Below are 18,116 nucleotides of genomic sequence, written 5' to 3'. Positions count from 1 at the left end.
ATGGGACTTGGACAAGGCCCCAGTTTCCCGGGAGCCTCGGTTGTCCCTTCCCCAGAACAAAGGCGAGGTGATTAAAAGTTAATATCAGATCACGGCTGGAAGCAGTAAGTCGGCTGTAATTACTCGGATGTGGGGATATTAAGGGCCAGTATAATTATAATTCCGAGGTAATCGAGAGAATGCACTTGGCCAGGTTTTGTGCTAATGTTGTGTTTTATACATCACATCGTGGCATTAATCAGACTGCTTCCTCACTGCTTTGTCTCCATCTCTCCTCCTACACCACTGAGGGCACAATGAACAAATGAACAGCAGAATAGTCAGCATGTCTGTAGCCTGTACCAAGGGCTACACCAAGACATCTGCTGCCTGTACCGAGGCGCTGAGAATGAGCTAAGATATCTATGGCCTCTACTGAAAGAGAGGGGATAGGCCAAGAAGTTTTACGCCTGTCCTGGGATAGCGAGACCACGCTAAGAAACAACTGACGTTCGGGCATCTTCAGCCTCTGTCAAAGTAGCCAGAGTTGGAGAAGAGTGGTGCCTGTCTCATGGGAGATTGTGCCAGAAGGGACAGGCTCAGAATGTGCAGCAACAGCTGGCATGGGCTGTTTAGACCGTGCTTGGCAAAGGCTTACTGCGGTGCGGGAAAAATAGAAAATAAAAAACTTCTGATTGATTTTTTGTTTTTAAACTAATGGAAGAAGAGTGCTGCTAAGTGAGATGCATTTGTGACTGGCTTTCCTCTCCATGGCGTGGGTTTGTGTAAATAATCTTCCAGTGAGATGACTTGCATTGTGCGGTGACTGGGATTGGAGTAAGCTTCCTGGGGCCTGTGTAACCGCAAAGCCATTGATCGTAGCCGCTCTCGCTGCCAAGGACAGGCATCCCGCTCATGAGGGGGGAGAGAGAGAAGCAGCTTGCCTGATGGCGGCAAGACACCCACCATCGCCGATTGTCTTTTGGTGTTTTCTCTTCAAGTCCCTGGTCAGATGAGACAGCCAGCTCTCATTTTTTTTAAAAAGAAAATAAGTGTTTCGTCCTTGGGCTGCTGAGAAAAGCTGGAAAACACGAGCCATAAAGGAGCAGATAAAAGAAGGCAAATTTAAAGAAAAAAACCCAAACAAATGTATTATGTTTTTTAAATCTCATGACTTAAGACAGCCTCGTGACCCTTGTGGACTGACTCCTGATTCTGGGTTGCTTGGGTGGCAATGTGGATATCCTGCATTACTTTGTAGGGAGCAGAGTGTAATTCCCCCTCCTGGCGTTGTTCTCTTGTCGGCTCTTACGAGATAAGCAGGTGGGGCAGGGTTAATAGTTGATCAGGCGACCACCTAGAAAAACCCAGATGCTGCAGGAAGCGACTCCTGGGGTATGCCTTCTTCTCATGCCTCTGAATCAGCAGAGAACCCAATGAGTTCGTGAGGCATCAGCGGATGTTGTGCTGTGGAGATGCTGCTCCACGGAGGAGGCGTAAAGGCAGAGTGGTTGGGAAGATCTCACGGCAGCTTCTGAAGAGCTGGGCTGCTAATCCTGGCTAATTCCCACCTGTGATAATTCTCCCTCTGTGATTTCAGACCGAGATTTGTATTGCCTGCCGTAGAGAAGAGTCATGGTTCAGCTCTCGTGATGGCAAAGGGATTCTTGATTCAGGTGGCTAACCCTATCGCTTTGTCTTGCTCCGAAGTTGGCTAAGATACACCGATTGTGCTGGACAATTTCTGTCCACATCCTGACTTAGACGATGCAGTGGTGGAACGGCCTGCTGCATGCACCACAGGATTCTACTTTGGCTTCTCGCCTGAACTACGAGGCTGTGTTTTTGCGTACTGTTGAACAGCTGCTGTGTTCCACCCCAGAAGTGGCTGCATTTCACAGATAGCTGAAAAGATCTCTGTAGTGAGAGCTTATATGTTGCTTTGGGATGCTTTCTGAATTGTGTGGCAATACCTTTTCTTTCCTCTTTGCCAGGAGGAAATGGAGGGGAAGTTTGCCCTGCCACTGCCCATCCTGCATCTGCTCGATGGATATACAGAGGATTTCCATCTCCACGGCTCTCCGGCCAACACCTTTCAGCAGCACTATGCCTGCTTTAAAAATGACCCCAATAACTGGATTCTGTGAGAGGTGGACCTGAAAGGAGATGGAGAAATTGCTAAATCAGGGATGTACCATGTCACTGGCTACCTTGCAGCTAATTTTGCCCCCTTCGTTACTCAAGTGACCCTATTAAATGTCATAATGTGGTCAAAACATCACCCAGTGGTGTGAACTCAGCAGCTCACTGAGAGGGCAATGCCACTTGGCACGCCAACCTCATGAACATTGGGCAGAAATGATGCGGTCACACATCTCCCAAGCCCTCTGGCTGTCCAAAGGGGGCACCATGCATGCAGGCAGTGACTGACCATCCAGCAGGTACTGCAGGTATTGGGCAGAGCAGGAACTCATCCATGCCTTCAAGAAGGTGGGAGGCGAATCAGGACTGGATTTCTCACCCTTGAAATGGACTCCACTGGCACCCACGTATTCCAGCTCATCTACTCCACCCGGAAGTTGTCAATCAATTCCCCACTACCCCGGTGAGCTCCAGACCCTCTGTGGCTTTCAGCCTCCTCACTGTGGCTTGGACTGGGGAGAATGAAATCTTGTCGCTGCTGCCTCTATCCTTCCAGCTCAGCTCGTTTCAGGGACCCTGTATGAGATGGAATTAGAGGCACTGCACGCTTCACCGCCAAAGCAGCTAGTCTGAGTCTGAAGATAAGGCACAAGGGGAAGAGGAAATCTCTCTTGGTTGCCAGAAACACACAAGCGAGATGCACAAGGCGGGCCAAGCCATCCTGCATAAACCCTTAGTGGCTCTTTGTTTTTTCCTAATGATTTGTTTTGCATTTGTTTGTTCCTTTCCATTTCATGGCTCTAAGAGCGATAGATCCTGTCGGGCAGGGAGAGGGAGAGATGATTATAAGTCATTTTAAGGGTAATTAGGTTTGATCCAGGAACCTTCTGGGATCCTAGGTCTCTTCAGTTGGCTCTCAGGGTATTTTGTTTCTAGTTTCAAATGGTCCCGGCCCTGTTAGCAAAGCTCTGAGTGGAGATGTGTCTGTGGTGGAGATGCAAGGATTGAAGAGGAGGAGGTGCTGGAGGCGAGGACTGAGGGGCCCTGGCAGAGCTGTGAAGAGACAAAGCAGGAATTGGGATACCTTGGAGTGTGAGTCTACACAACACTTGCAAATATAACATTACCATCTCCAGCCCCCCAACCTGGCTATTTCCTCAGCCCGCACAGCAGCAGGAGAGGCATGTGTGGTCACGAGGCCTGGTCCATCAATATTAACAGAGTGCCACATCCTCTGCTCTGCCCAATGGCTTTTCAGGGGGAGTCACCGTGGCATCTTGTTGCCCCTTTGACTTGATGTCATGGGGTGCAGTAGGGGCTTGGGAGATCTGATTAAATCCGGAGTACCTCCACTGAAGCCAGTCATGCTACTCCAAATTTAAACTGGCATAAACACCAGCTTGGCCCAAAGTGTTTTATTCCAGTCCCCTGATTTCATTTCTAAAAATGTGTCGCAACTTCATACAGCCCACCAGTTCTGCCTGGTTGGTCTGGCATTTCATAGCCCCCTGCACTCCTTTTGTTCTGTTCATGCACGCTGAAGCACCTGGCATTGGCTACTGTCGGAAGACAGGATCCTGGGCTAGATGGACCATTGGTTCTGACCCACTCTGGCGGTTCCTATGTTCTCTGAACACAGTAGGGACAAAAAAACAGGAGGCACATTCCTGGTTTAGGAAACCAAGCTTACTACTAGCCAGGACTCTGCCCCAAAGAAGCTCTCTCTCTCGGCTTCCTCCGGGACCATGCTAGCAGTGTTTCTCTGGCTTTTTCTGGTCCTGCCTGCTTTTGACACACACAGAAATGCACAGCCTTTGCATTTGCAATCAGCCTCCAGAGAAACACCTCCGCTCATAATGCCCTTGCATGTGACCTAATCCTTTGGGCAGTGTTTTCTACTGTTTCCAGTTACCTTATTTCATAAAGAAGCTTAATTTCTTCTTCTTTTTATCCTGAATGATATATGTTATATTAATCAAAACGATAAAGTTGAAAAAAAAATGTTTTCACCTTCTCAAAACGTTTGGATAATTTCCATCAAAAAACATTCTGTCAGAACATTTTCAACCAGCTCTAATATTTATATATCACCCTCCATACGAAAGTGCTTCCCACACTACATATGCAGTAATGCTGAGATGACGGCTGGCAACTAGCCCACTGCGCTATAGTGGCAGATGTCATTCTGATGTATGGAATAAGTCTTTCTTAAGAAGGAGGCTTTAAGTAAAGAAAAAAAGTGCATCTTCAGGTAAACAGGTTTCCCCAGAGCTTGAGTTCCACCTAGGTGTCTCTTGTTTACCAGGGACCACTCTCTGTTTTAGGACTCTACAGCACATGGAGACATCTAGTGGGTGAATAATATTCTGAAAGTACATATATTATTACAGGGAAGAAGGATGTTTTGGTCAGCAAAACTTGGGCTGAACCACCTGCTCTTTTGAAAAGTGCCACAGGATATGAAGGAGATGGTATTCTTACCTCTGACTTGAAAGACAATAAACAGCAAAGTGTTGAACGTACCTACCACAGGGTTGAAACTGCTGAGAAGTGAACCTCTTTCCCCAGGGAGACTAGGTACTGCATTTCAAAATCATGTCTTAGATCACTAAGGCATCCCCTCTGGCAGCTAACTCAGGTATGTTTAGTGCAGTCTTTTCATCCTGTACTGAGCAGAATTCTTCATGATAGCCTGTAACATCTTGTCTGCTGGCTGGGTTTTGTTTTGTTTTCCTTTTTTATTTCTCCATCTCCTCTTGTTTATATCAGGTGTCGTCTGTTGCATCTGAGTGTTTCTCCCCCAGGTGTTTCAATTATGTATGAATGCTGTGTATTTGATAGGTGCTTCGGGTTTCCATTTGCCATCTGAGCTTTGTACATAAACACAGTCACCTTGCTCTAAACTCGAGATGCGCGTGAGCAGAGCTGTCGTAGCCCCGCTGTTGCTTCTGCCTTTTGGTGGCTGTGCTTCCAGAAACGGGTTCTGTTTTTATGGCTTGTTAAAGTTAACCCCACTGCTTTCGTGGGCTGTTTCTACCTGGATCTCTTCTGTTAAATAGACCTTTGGAGCTTCTGACAACCGCAGACCATAGAGCTAATGCCTTCTCCTCTGCTTGAGCATTAGCCCATGCCTCTGCCAGAGGTTTTGATGCATTCTACATAGTTGGCGTGCAGTGTCACATCAGCACAGCTCCCTAACGCTGAACTGGGAACATCAAATTGATATTTGACAGGTTGTGACACATCGTAACTTTTTATTTTTTTTAGATTTTTTTTTTTTCCTCCTCAGCTGTCAGCAACGACTGAGCTACTTTAAATGTCTCTGTGGCACCTCCACACTGATCCACTCTCTCGTATTATACAGGCCAGGTCTACACTCTACAGTTAGGTCGACCCAGCTACATCATTCCCGGTGTGAAAAATCCACCTCCCCGGATGTCACAGTTTAGCTGACCTAACTCCTGGTGCAGACAGACTGCATCTCCATAGGTACTGCATCTGGGGGAGGTGGATTAATGACACCAGCGGGAGAACCCCTCCTTTGCTGATGCACTATAGCGGCGCAGATGCAGCGGCGTACTACTGTAGCATTTCAAGTGTAGACAAGCCCTCCATCAATTAGTGGAGTCCCTTCCCGCTGCCCAAGTTCCCATCTGTTGCATGGATCTCTCTCCACTGCACTGCGTCTTACCCAGTCATGTATATCGGGGCAAAGCAGGGACAAAATGACGCCATTCTGATTTCCTGTGTGAGCTTGGACTAGCCACTTTTATGGCCAGATTTTCAAAAGAGCTGAACAGCATCTCTGGTTCTAAGTAGATGCTGAGTTCTTTTGAAAATCTGGGCAACGATCCATCTGTGTCTCTATGCTCCCCCTGTAAAATGGGGACAATAAATTAATAACCATTCCTTTCTGTCACCTGTTATCTGTTCAGTCTGTGAGCTCCTGGGAGCAAGGACCATCAATCACTCTGTGTGCATGTGCGTGCATGCGTGCAGTGCCTAGCACAACGGGGCCCTGATCTATTCAGAAAATTTACGGCCAGAAGTGATCATCATAGAATCTAGTCTGACCTCTGATCACAGGCCATTAAATCTCACCCGGATAACACTATATTAAGTCCAAAGATTTTAGTTAGACCAATACATTGCAGTACTTAGGAAACTAAACTGTGCACCACAGGCAGAGAACAAGCAAGTTCCAGGTGGCAGCAATACCTGAAGTCCCCGCAGTGGCAGGGGATTAACTAGGTGAGACCTGCTTAGCTGATTCTAGCAGATAACCGTGTCCCCTGATATGAAGGAAGGAAACCCCACCCTCACCCCAATGTCCCATGGTTATGGGGTCCAGCTATTACTGTGGTGATGGTAACACACACCTGTTTTAACTCCAAAATGTAGCTGGAACATGCAAGTCCTATCATAGAAATTAATGCTGGTAGAAGAGTAAACACCAGTTAGGTGGTGACATCTAGTCCCCCTGGCCAATGCAAGCCTGTTCCCCAGAGTCTCTTCTCCAAGCTTTTGTCAGTTATGTTTTCAGTGATTGAAAAGATGGGACTTCCACCTCCCACATCTATTGGGAAGCTATCCTACTAGATCATTTAATTGAATGCCTCCTGGGATTCCTTATAAAATCAGAGAGCAGAGTTGTTAGCAGCTAGTGCTGGTTGGGTTATTTGTTGCAAGTGTAATTGTAAATTTAGCTCTCTCTACTGCTCACAGATCATTCACTTGTTGATCCTGGTTTCTGCCAACATGCTCATTAGTCATAACTAAGTAACCTTCAAGGAGTTGTTCATGAGTTATTCTCTTCTGCTGTTTGTTCTGGGTGAGGTAAGAACTTTTATTGGACCAACTTCTGTTGGTGGAAGAAGCTTTTGAGTTTCCCAGAGCTCTTCCTCAAGTCTGGAAAAGGCAACCGGGAGTGTCACAACTAAATATAAGGTGGGACAGATTGGAGAGCATAAGGTGTTCGCATATGTTGTAGTAGACCACTTAAACTAAAGCGGGCATGTGCAGTCACAGGAAAAAGGAGGGTTGGTAGGCAACAGGGTGAGTTAGAAATTTTTGCAATGAGCCATGAAAGAAACCAGTGTGTCTGTTAAATCCATGCTTTTTAGTGTCCAGTGGAGTTAGGAATTTAAGTTCCCAGGCTCATCTGTTGAAGGTGTTTGTGCAGGTTTCCTTTGAGAATGAGGACTGAGAGGTCACAGAGGGAATGCTCACTTTGTGAAAAGTATTGGTCAGTGTGTGAGTGGGTATTTTGGTCTTTTATCATTTTTCTCGGTAAGTTCATTCAGGAGCATAGTGATAGCTTCACTCACATAGTTGTGTTGGGGGCATTTAGTGCACTGAAAGAGATACAAAACATGTTGTGATAGTCATATGCAGGACCAGTAAGAACATAAGAACTAAAAACAGCCACACTGGGTCAGAACAATGGTCCATCTGTCCCTGTGGCCAATGCCACTGACTTCCACCAGTGACCAATGTCAGTTGCTTCAGAGGGAATGAACAGAACAGGCGATCATCAAGTGATCCATCCTTTGTCGCCCATTCCCAGCTTCTAGCAAACAGAAGTTAGGGACACTTCGGAGCATGGTTCTGCATCCCTGCCCATCCTGGCCAATAGCCATTGATGGACCTATCCTCCAGGAACTTATCTAGTTCTTTTTTGGACCCTTTTATAATCTTGGCCTTCACAACATCCTCTGGAAAAGGGTTCCACAGGTTGACTGTGCATTGTGTGAAGAAAAACTTCCTATTGTTCATTTTAAACCTGCTGCCTATTTATTTCATTTGGTGACCCCTGGTTCTTGTGTTATGAAAAGGAGCAAATAACACTTCCATATTTACTTTCTCCTCACCAGTCATGATTTTATAGACTCATGGATCTTGAAAGACTGGGGGGGGAGGAGGGATTGGTCATCGTAGCAGAGGAGATATGTCTGAAGGTTTTACACCTGTTGTTCTGACAGAGTCTGGTGTTGATTTGAGCTGGTGTGTCTTGGTCTGTGGGGAGCTTGCTTCTGATGATGGTTGTGGGGGGGTGTTTGAAAGCCAGAAGAGGGGGCTCAGGAAAGATTTCTGTCAGGATGTGGTTCCCATCAAAAATAGTTTCTAATTGTTTGGTAATGCCCACATGGGTCCCAGTGTGGGGTGGTAGGTGACAGCTAGGGATGTGTGGTCATAATTTTTTGTTTTTTATTTTTTCCTGTTTTGGAGCAGGTTCTCTCAGGATATTTGGATGGCCCACTCCAGGATGTGATCTCTGGTAGAGTGGTCCTTGTTAACACTTTTAAGTGTGGTAAGGTGTGTATCTCAGACTTTTTCTTTGGTGCAAATTCTGTGGTATCTGAGTGCCTGGCTGTAGATGACAGATTTCTTGGTGTGTTTGGGGTGATTGCTAGATCTGTGTAGGTAAGTGGGGTGCTCTGTGGGGTTTCTTGTCTATACTTGTCAGTAGGGTTCTGTTGAAGCAAAGCACAATGTTCAGGAAGTTGATGGCGGTGTGGGAGTGTTCTAGAGAGAGTTAGAGGGATGGGGGGTGGTGGTGGTGGTTGAGGTTGTGGTGGAAATCTGTGAGGGAGTTTAGCTCATCTGTCCAGAGGATGAAATTGTCATCAATATATTTCAGGTATATCATTGGTTTTATGGGTGAAATTCTCACTTGGGCAGAAGGCCCTCCCAAGGATTATGCCTCACGTAATTCTCTTTCGTTCAGGTTCTCATACTGAGCCCATCACTGTGGTATCTCCGTGCCTTCCAGTAGTGCATTAACTGATGCAACTAGCACCTGTCATGATGGGTTCTTTCCTTCTTTTTCTCTTCCTCTTCCTGGGACAAAGTTGGGTGTGGAATCCTCCTTGGTCCCTCACTACAGCTGTCTCTTCCAGGTGGGGCTTAAGTGGAACATGTGCTGCCCATCCATACAGGAGTGAACTTCACCCTTCTCCGAGTTTAAGGCCAGAAGGACCCATTGAATCATCTAGTCTGACCTCCTGATGTCACAGGTGATTCGTTGTCACTCAGACACCCTTGTATTAAGCCAAAGACTTCAGTTAGATGAGAGCATTTCAGTCATCTGGAGACTAAACTGTTGTGTGCCACGGGCAGAACAGGAGAGGCCAAGGTACACCAATGCCTGAGGCCCCTGCTATGGCAGAGAACTGATGCCCAGAGGATCCCAACAGGGGATCAGTGCCCTGTGGTACAGAGAGAAAAAGGATTCCACACTCACCCACAAGGTCCCTGCCAATCTGACCTGGGGGAAAATACTTTCCTGACCCCAAATCGGGTGATCAGTTTGACCCTGAGCATGTGAGCATGGCCCACCAACCAGGCATCTAGAAAGAATTCTCTGTACCACTACAGAGCACCAGCCTGCCCCCTCCTCTTTTTGTTTCATCATTTATGGCATGTGACTGGACACTTAAGTCACATGTTACTATTTCATGCTCTTTGATGGCATGACAGGAATGTTTAGGACAGGAGAACAGAAAATAGCCTGATGACGCTCCAGGGTGAATTTTCAGACCTATGATCCTTTGCCTTTGAATTTGTGAATCCTTCAGGATTTGTGACAGCTCCACACTCAGCCGGCATCCATCCGAGTCCTCCATCATGAATGACGTAACCCCAACACCAGCAGTGGAGCTAGGTGGGCCTGTTTATTTGCAAACACGGGGCTGTGTATGCATTACAAGTCCAGCCCTGTTCTCTCTGTTAGGTACTGATACATCGCCTATTACGGATGTATCTGAGCATCTCATAATCTTGAATGTATTTATCCTCACAGTGCCCCTCTGCTTTTATCCCCATTGCGCAGATGGGGAAACAAAGCACAGAGACTAAATGACTTGCCCAAGGTCACACTGGCAGTAAGGACGCAGGTGCCCTGAGTCCCCCAAGCAAGCACCCTCACAGCAGGACATTCCTTCCTATTAGCAGCATAGGTATTTTTTAATAGATTATATTTATTTTGCTAATGTCCCTTTAATTCTAAACCTCTCGCTCCTAATGTTTTCCCCCTGCGCTCTTACCAGCATTGACAATTACCCCAACGGGAACGATTGAATTGCTCTTAAGTGGCACCTGCCACGTTTGACTAGGACTTACAGCAGCTGATTAGCTGATGTTTCGTCCTTAATTAGGAAAGCCACTAAAAATGTCACCCAGAAAGCTATGTCCCAGAGCAGCAAAGCTGCCACTCTGGCTGCTCGCTAATGCAAAGCTCACCCAGGCTGAGAGACAGAGAGAGACCTGTTCTGAAATTCTGTCTGTTTGCTCTGTCTTCTCCAGCCTTTTAGGAACGTAAGAACATAAGAACGGCCGTACTGGCTCAGACCAATGGTCCATCTAGCCCAGTCTTCTAACAGTGGCTCAATGGACCATTGGTTTCAACACCACTTGTGTGAGGCAAGTCTCCTTTGTTCCCCCAGCTAGTTGGACTGAAGGTCAGGACTAGGGATCATCCGAACCATTTTAGAAACATCTGCATAGCTTCAAATGCCAGGGGGTTTGTGGTCTTCATCTGTGTAGCAAAGCTGGGGATTTTGAGATGTGCTTAGCGCCTATGAGACAATGCAGGAATTAGTCTAAGAAGTGGTACTGAGTGGGAGGAAGGATGGCTTTACGGTTAAGATGTGGGTCTGAGGCTCCAAAGATCTGGTGTCCGGTCCTGACTCTGCTTAAGGTTACCTGATTTGTGCAACCTTAAACAAATCACATCTCTTTGTGCCTCAGTTCAGGATAATAACCCTTCCCTACCTCACCGGGCTGTTGTGAAGGTGAATTTACGCACAGAGAGGAGCAAGGAGCCGCATTCCCATGTGCCTGAGAATGAGAGGCAAAAAGAGAGGGGCAGTGAAGAAAAACATAGGAATCCTCTTGTAAGAAACAATAATCCTCCCAACCTTCCAGAAACCCAGTGCATCGGAAGTTTGTCTCTAGCCCCAGGGAGAAGCATCAATTTAGCATATGCAATTAGGAAGCTATTCCCATGGGTATATTTGTTTGCCTCCTGGGCTAAAAGCACCCTAGGAGAATTTCTGAATCTTTTTTCTTCTCCTTCCCTGCATTTAAGGGTAAAAAAAGAGTGCAAAACTATTCAGGCTTTCTTTCATTCATTTGTTTGTTCTTTTTTCACACCAAATACTTCCAAAGTTAATTTAAAAAAGCTGGGAACACTGATAGTTTTAATTAATCCGATGCCTAGGGAAATACAATTTGTGTAGCCAAAACCACTCTTGCCTTCTTCTGGATAGCTAGCTCGCTCCAGTTAATTTTGATGTTTCCAACTTGGTGGTGATCATAGCTGTGGCTCTTGTCACTTTATTTTATTTGATCATAAAGGTAACGTGCCAAGCTATTTTTTTTCTTCTCGCTGCACGGATCAGTCAGGGTCTTGCTTTGCTACAACTACAACTGAGTTTCCATCATAAATCTTTCTCTGCAAGGATTTGTAAAATTTAGTCTTGGCTGAAATCTGAGGAGTGATGTCCATTTCGGAAGAATACGGAGCAGGGTAGCCAGGGTTAGAGTGTAGTGGATTGGTTGAGGGATTTAGGAATCAAGACTCTTGGCTTCTATTCCCCAGCTCACCTACTGATCTATTGTATGATCGGCGGCAAATCACTTTGTCTCTGTTTCTCCTCTGTCCATTTCTCTATTTAGCTCATCACGGCAGGCACTCTCTCTCACTCTGCGCCTGGTGTACATTGTTCAGCACAATGGCATCCTGATCTCATATGAGGTTTCTAGATGCTCCTTTAACTTTGATTATTTAATTAAAGACCTTGATTCTCCACTCCTTTACTATTGACTTCACTAGTTATTCCTGATTTACACCAGGGTAACACTCTGATCCAGAAGGCATTGAATACTGTGTAAAGACACCCATTGGTTTCAATGGGCTTTGGATCAGGCCTTAAGGGAGAAGAGACCCAGGCAAGTTTTTTGGGTTCTGTTCCCAACCTGACACACGTCTCTGGGGCCGTCCAATGGTGGGCATGAGCCAATAATATTTGTTAAAGAATTTATTTTAAAATTTAAAATAAATGATTTGGGGTTTTTTCCCCCCACCCAAATTATTTGTCCAGCTCTAGTGCCAAACTAATAATTTAACAGATAAAGTCAGGAACGTGGACTTGAGAAATTTGGTGATTTTTTAGAATATACGATTTGATTTAAAATGAATTCATTTTAAAAAAAACAGGGGACCGCTGGGCTCCTCCAGTCTGACCTCCTGCATCATACAGTCCAGAGAATCTCATCCGGTGGGTGAGCTCTACATCAGGCCCATCATTTTTAGGCGAGCTACAGAACGTATTTTAGAAGGACTCCTTGGCCAAGGGAGTCGCTGCCCTAGAATAGTCGAAATGATTTCTGTATCCAGGCTGAGATCCAAAATATGCTCATGCTCAACTGCAGTAGGCAGAGTCCTAAAGGCCAGAACCCTCCGCTCAACCAAAGATTACTGTAACAGTACTGCTGGCGCCAGCACAGCCGGTGAGCGGAGCATTGCAAACCCTACCTCTTATTACAGAGCTAAAGTGGCTTGTCTGCCTTGTGGCTTTGCAGTGCACCCTGGCCTTTCTTAGCCACTCTTGATCTCCCAGCCGGAACCTCGTTAGCATGTTGATTGAATGTTTGCTAAGGTGCCCTAAGTGAGTGCAAATGAAACAAAACAAATCACGTGCACCCCAGACACGTCTATCAGGTGCAGCCCTTGTTCTCTCTGTGGGAAGTAGACCCCCTGGGAGAAGTATTTGAGAGAGCCCTGGTTAGAGGAGATGCAAGCCATCAAGACACTTGATCTGCATTGCTGTAATCAGCTCCCCCCATGCCAGCCGCCCGGCTGTCTGCTGGCGTGAGACCCTTTGCCTCTCTGCAATGTCTTGTGTCCTCCTTTTCACTCCCCATCAGGAAGGTGAATGGTTCAGGCCCCATCTCTCCCCATAATCTAGCGTAAACTCTGCCTTTTGTAGCCAGTTTAGCTGAGGCTGGCATTTGGAAATGACATTTAAAGGTCACTGCCAATCTTCCTGCTTGGAGAATATGGAAAGAAGGCAGCAGCGGAGGATTTGGGGACCCGTGTAGTCATTTAATGAGCATTCGTGTGAGGCTATTAGCTGTACATGGCTGGGGGTGAGGAGCAGGGAGTGAGGAGAAGATCAGGTGCAGCCTTCAGAATGAGAGAACAGGAAAGAGTTGTGGGAGATGCTTGCAACCCCCTGCCTGAGCCACAGGGGATAAGAGTTGTTACAGTCCTAGCTAGGAAGACACATTGTTTGCGCAGGCAGTAGCAGCTCGTACGTTTACCTCTGGAGATCTGCAGTTCAGTCTCTGCTGTGTTGGCCCAGATAGCAGCCATTACACAAGCTGAAAACAAGGCCCATCAAACACTGGTTCTTGGCAGCGACTTTGCCATGCCCTAGCCAACGAGGGGGTGGATATGTAAAGTGTGGGAGTCTCCCCTGTGCACAGAGCCAACATCAAGTTTATGCACCACTCAAGGCCTCAAAGTAAGAGTTAATTGGACCAAATAGGTGGTCTTGTGCTGGCCCCTGAGCACAGTGGTGAATTTCAGAAACAGCTGCAGGGGGAACCAGTTAGTTTGGGGGGAATGAAGCAATTTGTCATGGCCACAGATGCTGAGCCAGTACCCTAGCCCCTGTGCCATGGTAAATGCCCTGGCTTCAGACCCGGGACCTACACTTAATCCCCAGCTCTGCCCCACAGTCCCTGTAAGACCTGGACAAGTCGCTTTGGGCCAGATTTCTAAAGTTTATTTTTTTTAAACCAATGGGAATTAAGCTCCCAAATACCTTTTTAAAAATCTGGGTCCCAGTCTCTGTGCCTCAATTCCCCCTCTGTAAAAGAAGGATAATCACCCTCCCTTATAGTCTATCTTGTTGCTGTAGATTGTAATCTCTGTGGAAGAACCCAAACTCAGGGGTCCTTACTAATATGTCCGGATAGTCCAGAATTAGTCAAACAAATTAGCAAAATCAAAGTTTATTCTTTACGTAAAGAAGGTGGTCCCTTCAAATGTAAGGAATGATGCTTGCTTCCGAAAAACTGACTGTATTTATAGAGTGGTATAAACAAGTTTTTACACATCAGTTTCCATGATCATACATACTAAAAAAGTATTATCTAGGAATTTTCTAACTGAATACTTGCAACTTTACTTATCTAAGTTAAGAGGTCTTTCTCTGCATTCCATCTCTACTGGCATCTAGATCTCTTAACTATTTCATTACTTCAAAACATTCTAAGATTAAATAACTGCTAAAAAAATTCAGGCTTTTTACAGCCATTTCTAAAATCAGTTCTCAGCAAAAACAGAGACCCCATCTTGTTTTTCCTTCACATCTCTTCAGGGGTAGTGACGCCTTTCTGTGTGTATGAGCAAATACCTTTGTGGGCTTCTCTGTGTTACCATAACACAAACAGTGAGACTCCATTACAATCTCTCAGCCCCTCTGTGGAACCACAGCAGCAAAACTGAAGGCTGGCTTTTATAAATCTGAAAACTCTCTCTGGATCCCAGCAGGGAGGTAAGGAGCTTTGGCCTTTGCCAAGGATCTTCTGTATGGGCCATAAATAACAGACCGTTAGCCCCTGCATTCCCATTTACATCCACGCTCCAAACTAAACATCTCGCCCCCCCAACAGAAAATGAAGTTTTCTATCCCTTTGCATTTAGGCTGTGCATGCAGCTGGTGCAGGCAGTGATTAACAGACAGCAGGCTGCCATTGCAGTGCAGTTCTGAGTGTGATTCTAGCAGCCGCTCAGTGGAGTTCTGTGGTCAGAGGCAATGGAGATGACAGGCTTCCATGCACCCACCTCTCCGGGGCAGGACAGTCATGCCCTAAAGAGAGGGGCTGTGTCAGCTCCTGGCAGCATGAAGCAAGGTCTGGGAAATTCTTCCAAAGATCCTCAGCATGATGCACTTTCTACACATGCATGGATCTTAGCACTCTTGAGGCAGAACAACCAAACCACAGAGAGGCCTGTTTGCTTTTCCTCCTCAGTATGAGAATGCCAGCAGCAGAGTCATGTCTAACTGGGCTCCTCCAGGAAGGAAAGATCCCTAAACATCTTCCTTGCAGTTATTCACAGGCTGATCTCACTGGGATTTCCTCTCTCATTTCCACACCTCCCTTATACCTGCCCAAATCCTCCATCTAGCCACAGCAAATCAACCTGTGAGCAGAGCAGAGCAGTGAAATGGAGCTTGTGAAACCCTCCCCTGGCACAACATCCTTAAAAACGAGGCCTTGTGCATGCGCCAGAGGCAGGAAGTGCCCAGGCCTTTCGATTTGGATGGGCAAAAACTCCATAAGAGCCTCAACTGCACTGAAGGGAGAGCTAACGCCTGTTGCAGCAGCAGCACACACCACAATTCCCAGGCAATACAGCTCAAGCATGTGCAAGGAATGGTTCTGACTTAATGACCAGCACCTCCACATCTTCCTTTTCTCCCATTTGCTCCTTCCCCCCCTTCCACTTTCTCCCTCCCATTTCCTTTTCCCTGTCTCTTCACTAACAACTTCTCTTTTCCCTGGCCATGAGCTCCCCCCATTCATTCATTCCACCTGTACTGCTTATTGGTGAGGGGATCACTACGCCTGCCCTCTGCTGGGCTGGGGCTGACTCACCAGGCTTGGCCTGGGGGAAGGATGTGGAGTTTGTTTGCACCACAGGGAGCAGGGGAAGCAGACGGCAAAGCAGCAGTGGGGTCACTGCAGAGCCTGCACTGCACCCCAAGGCTGCTGTAGTCCCTGTTGCACCTCATTCTATGGGGCAGGGCAAGAGTTCGTAAGTCCACACAGTGGCAGGTCCCAGAACTTTTATCACCCACTGCACTTCAAACCACAGGCCCTGCTAGCTGGGACATAGCAGGGCCCCCTACAGAGCTATTTATCCCTGGCAGAGGCTGGGGTGCATCCCTCAAATGGCTCCCCACACCCTGCTCAGTCAAGCTGCACCACTCCTGCTACAAACAGGGCCCTCAGCACCCATGATAGCAGCCTTTGCAGGAGCCTGGTAAATCCTACTCCCATCCAACCAACCAGACATGAGGGGCCCTGCTGGGAGCTGGATTGCTTGTTGAGAGTCTGCAGCTGCAGGGTTTAGCTCCAGCAGCACCTGAGATTAGAACTGATTGAAAGTTACTCACTAACAGCTGTGCCCCACAGCACTTCAGATACAAGGGACATCTTTATTCAAGAGGCCACTTCTGTTGACACTAGTGGGGTTCTCATTCCCTCTCCTGACAAGCCCCCACACCTATTTCAAATAATTTTTGACAGAGGGAGGAGGGGATTTTCCTTCTCATTGAAGTTTTTTTTACAGGGGGAAATCCCTTTAACAGTGGTTCTCAGCCCAGGGTACATGTGCATGTGGTGGTACACATGGTTCAGGGGGTACCTCCAGTCATCTAGATAGCTACCTAGTTTTACAACAGGCTGCATTAAAGAGCACTATCAAAGTCACTACAAACTAAAATTTGTTTATACTGCTCTATATACACACACAGATGCAACACAGCAATGTAAGTACAATATTTTTATTCAACTTAGTTGTTTTGTTATATGGTAAAAGTGAGAATGCAAACAAGTGTCACAGCACACTATTACTGAAATAGTCTGAGTTTGTAAGACAGTCATTTAAGTGAAGTGAAACTTGGGGTACACAAGACAAATCAAACTTTTGAAAGGGGTACAATACTTTAGAAAGGTTGAGAACCACTGCTCTAATGGATTCCCCCCCACCCCCCATCACCTGTAATGTAACAGCAGAATTTACCCCTTCCTTTCCTGGTCTGCTAATCAGAATAATCTACCACTCATTCCTTTTCACCCATTGCCAAACAGTGTTTTGCAGGAAGTTTCTCCTTAAGTGCCTCCCAGGCAGCTCATTTAATAGATTAATTAGAACTGTTCAATTAATTGAACTGTTTTTCTTTAATGCTGCACACAGGTGAAGGTCTGGCATAGTCAGTCTGACTTCACAGCTGAATGCTTCCCAGTCCAAGAGATCACACAAGGTTCGCAAGAGGGTTCTGAAGACCTGTGCCATAGCTGCTCAGCCTGCCAAAGAATGAAGGTGTAAGACTAAAAGAAGGTGAGGCACCCATCATGGACCCCCTGCTTGAAGGCTGGGAGCAGAACTAAAATAGTAAGCATGCAGTAATATCCCTACAATACCACCACTAATCAAACTAGGGTGACTCACAAATGCTAATTGTAGGCAGCAATCAGCTGACACTTATATAGTCAAATTGGATAGCTGTAATTTGCATGTATTAGTGATATAAAGAGCTGGGGTGGGTGTTTGCACACAGGTGCAACACTGCCACCTATTGGCTAGAATTAGAACTGCTCAACTGTGTCATAAGCCCTATACTTGAAGCAGTTAATGGTGATTCTCCTTTAGCTCAAGTGCTTTTGAAGCAAGAGAATCTGAGTTGTATTCTCACTGTTGCTATGAAGTTCCTAGCAGTCATGGTGTACAGCACAATGACACCTGACATCATCATCATCAACTTGTATTGCTGCCTTCTGTGCAGCACATTTTCTCTGGTCTAATCTACTTCACAGCATCCCTTTAAGAGGGGGTGTAAATACAGATTTACAAGCACTGAAAATTACTACACATTTCCAGTCAAATAATAATACAAATGAAATGTCAAAAAAAGACTTACCATTTTCTAAGCCAGGTTCCAGGGCAATTACTTTCATATCTCCTATATGAAACAAATAAGTATTCTGCTTGAAAGCTCAATATAATCTGGGTTTGCATAACATCTTTAAGGCTAAAGAAGCACCGAATGCTTAACTAGTTTCCTACAGCTTCTCCTGTTAGAATAGTATGCAGAGGCTATTGCATATAGATAGCATAGCATTCACCAATATGGGCTGGGCACCTGCAGGAGAGAAAGTTGCAGCATATCACCAAGTTTCAGAAGCTGAAGGTAATC

At 46.2% G+C, this 18,116-nt stretch overlaps 1 long non-coding RNA gene across 1 annotated transcript; it reads right to left on the bottom strand.

The window, feature by feature from the left end:
• Positions 1 to 16,687: 16,687 nt before the first annotated feature.
• LOC137141395 (uncharacterized) lies at positions 16,688 to 18,058 on the bottom strand. Its single transcript, XR_010916619.1, has 2 exons — positions 17,841 to 18,058; positions 16,688 to 17,226 (listed from the first exon to the last, which is right to left on the bottom strand). It is a non-coding gene; the product is annotated as an uncharacterized lncRNA (long non-coding RNA).
• Positions 18,059 to 18,116: the final 58 nt, after the last annotated feature.

Source organism: Emydura macquarii, unplaced genomic scaffold (genome assembly GCF_026122565.2).
Source record: "Emydura macquarii macquarii isolate MOO-44397 ecotype Brisbane River unplaced genomic scaffold, CSIRO-AGI_Emac_v2 contig_3059, whole genome shotgun sequence".
In the NCBI taxonomy this organism is placed as follows: Eukaryota; Metazoa; Chordata; order Testudines; family Chelidae; genus Emydura; species Emydura macquarii.
The sequence above is the reverse complement of the archived record's forward strand: the minus strand, read 5'-3'. Positions and strand labels throughout refer to the sequence as shown.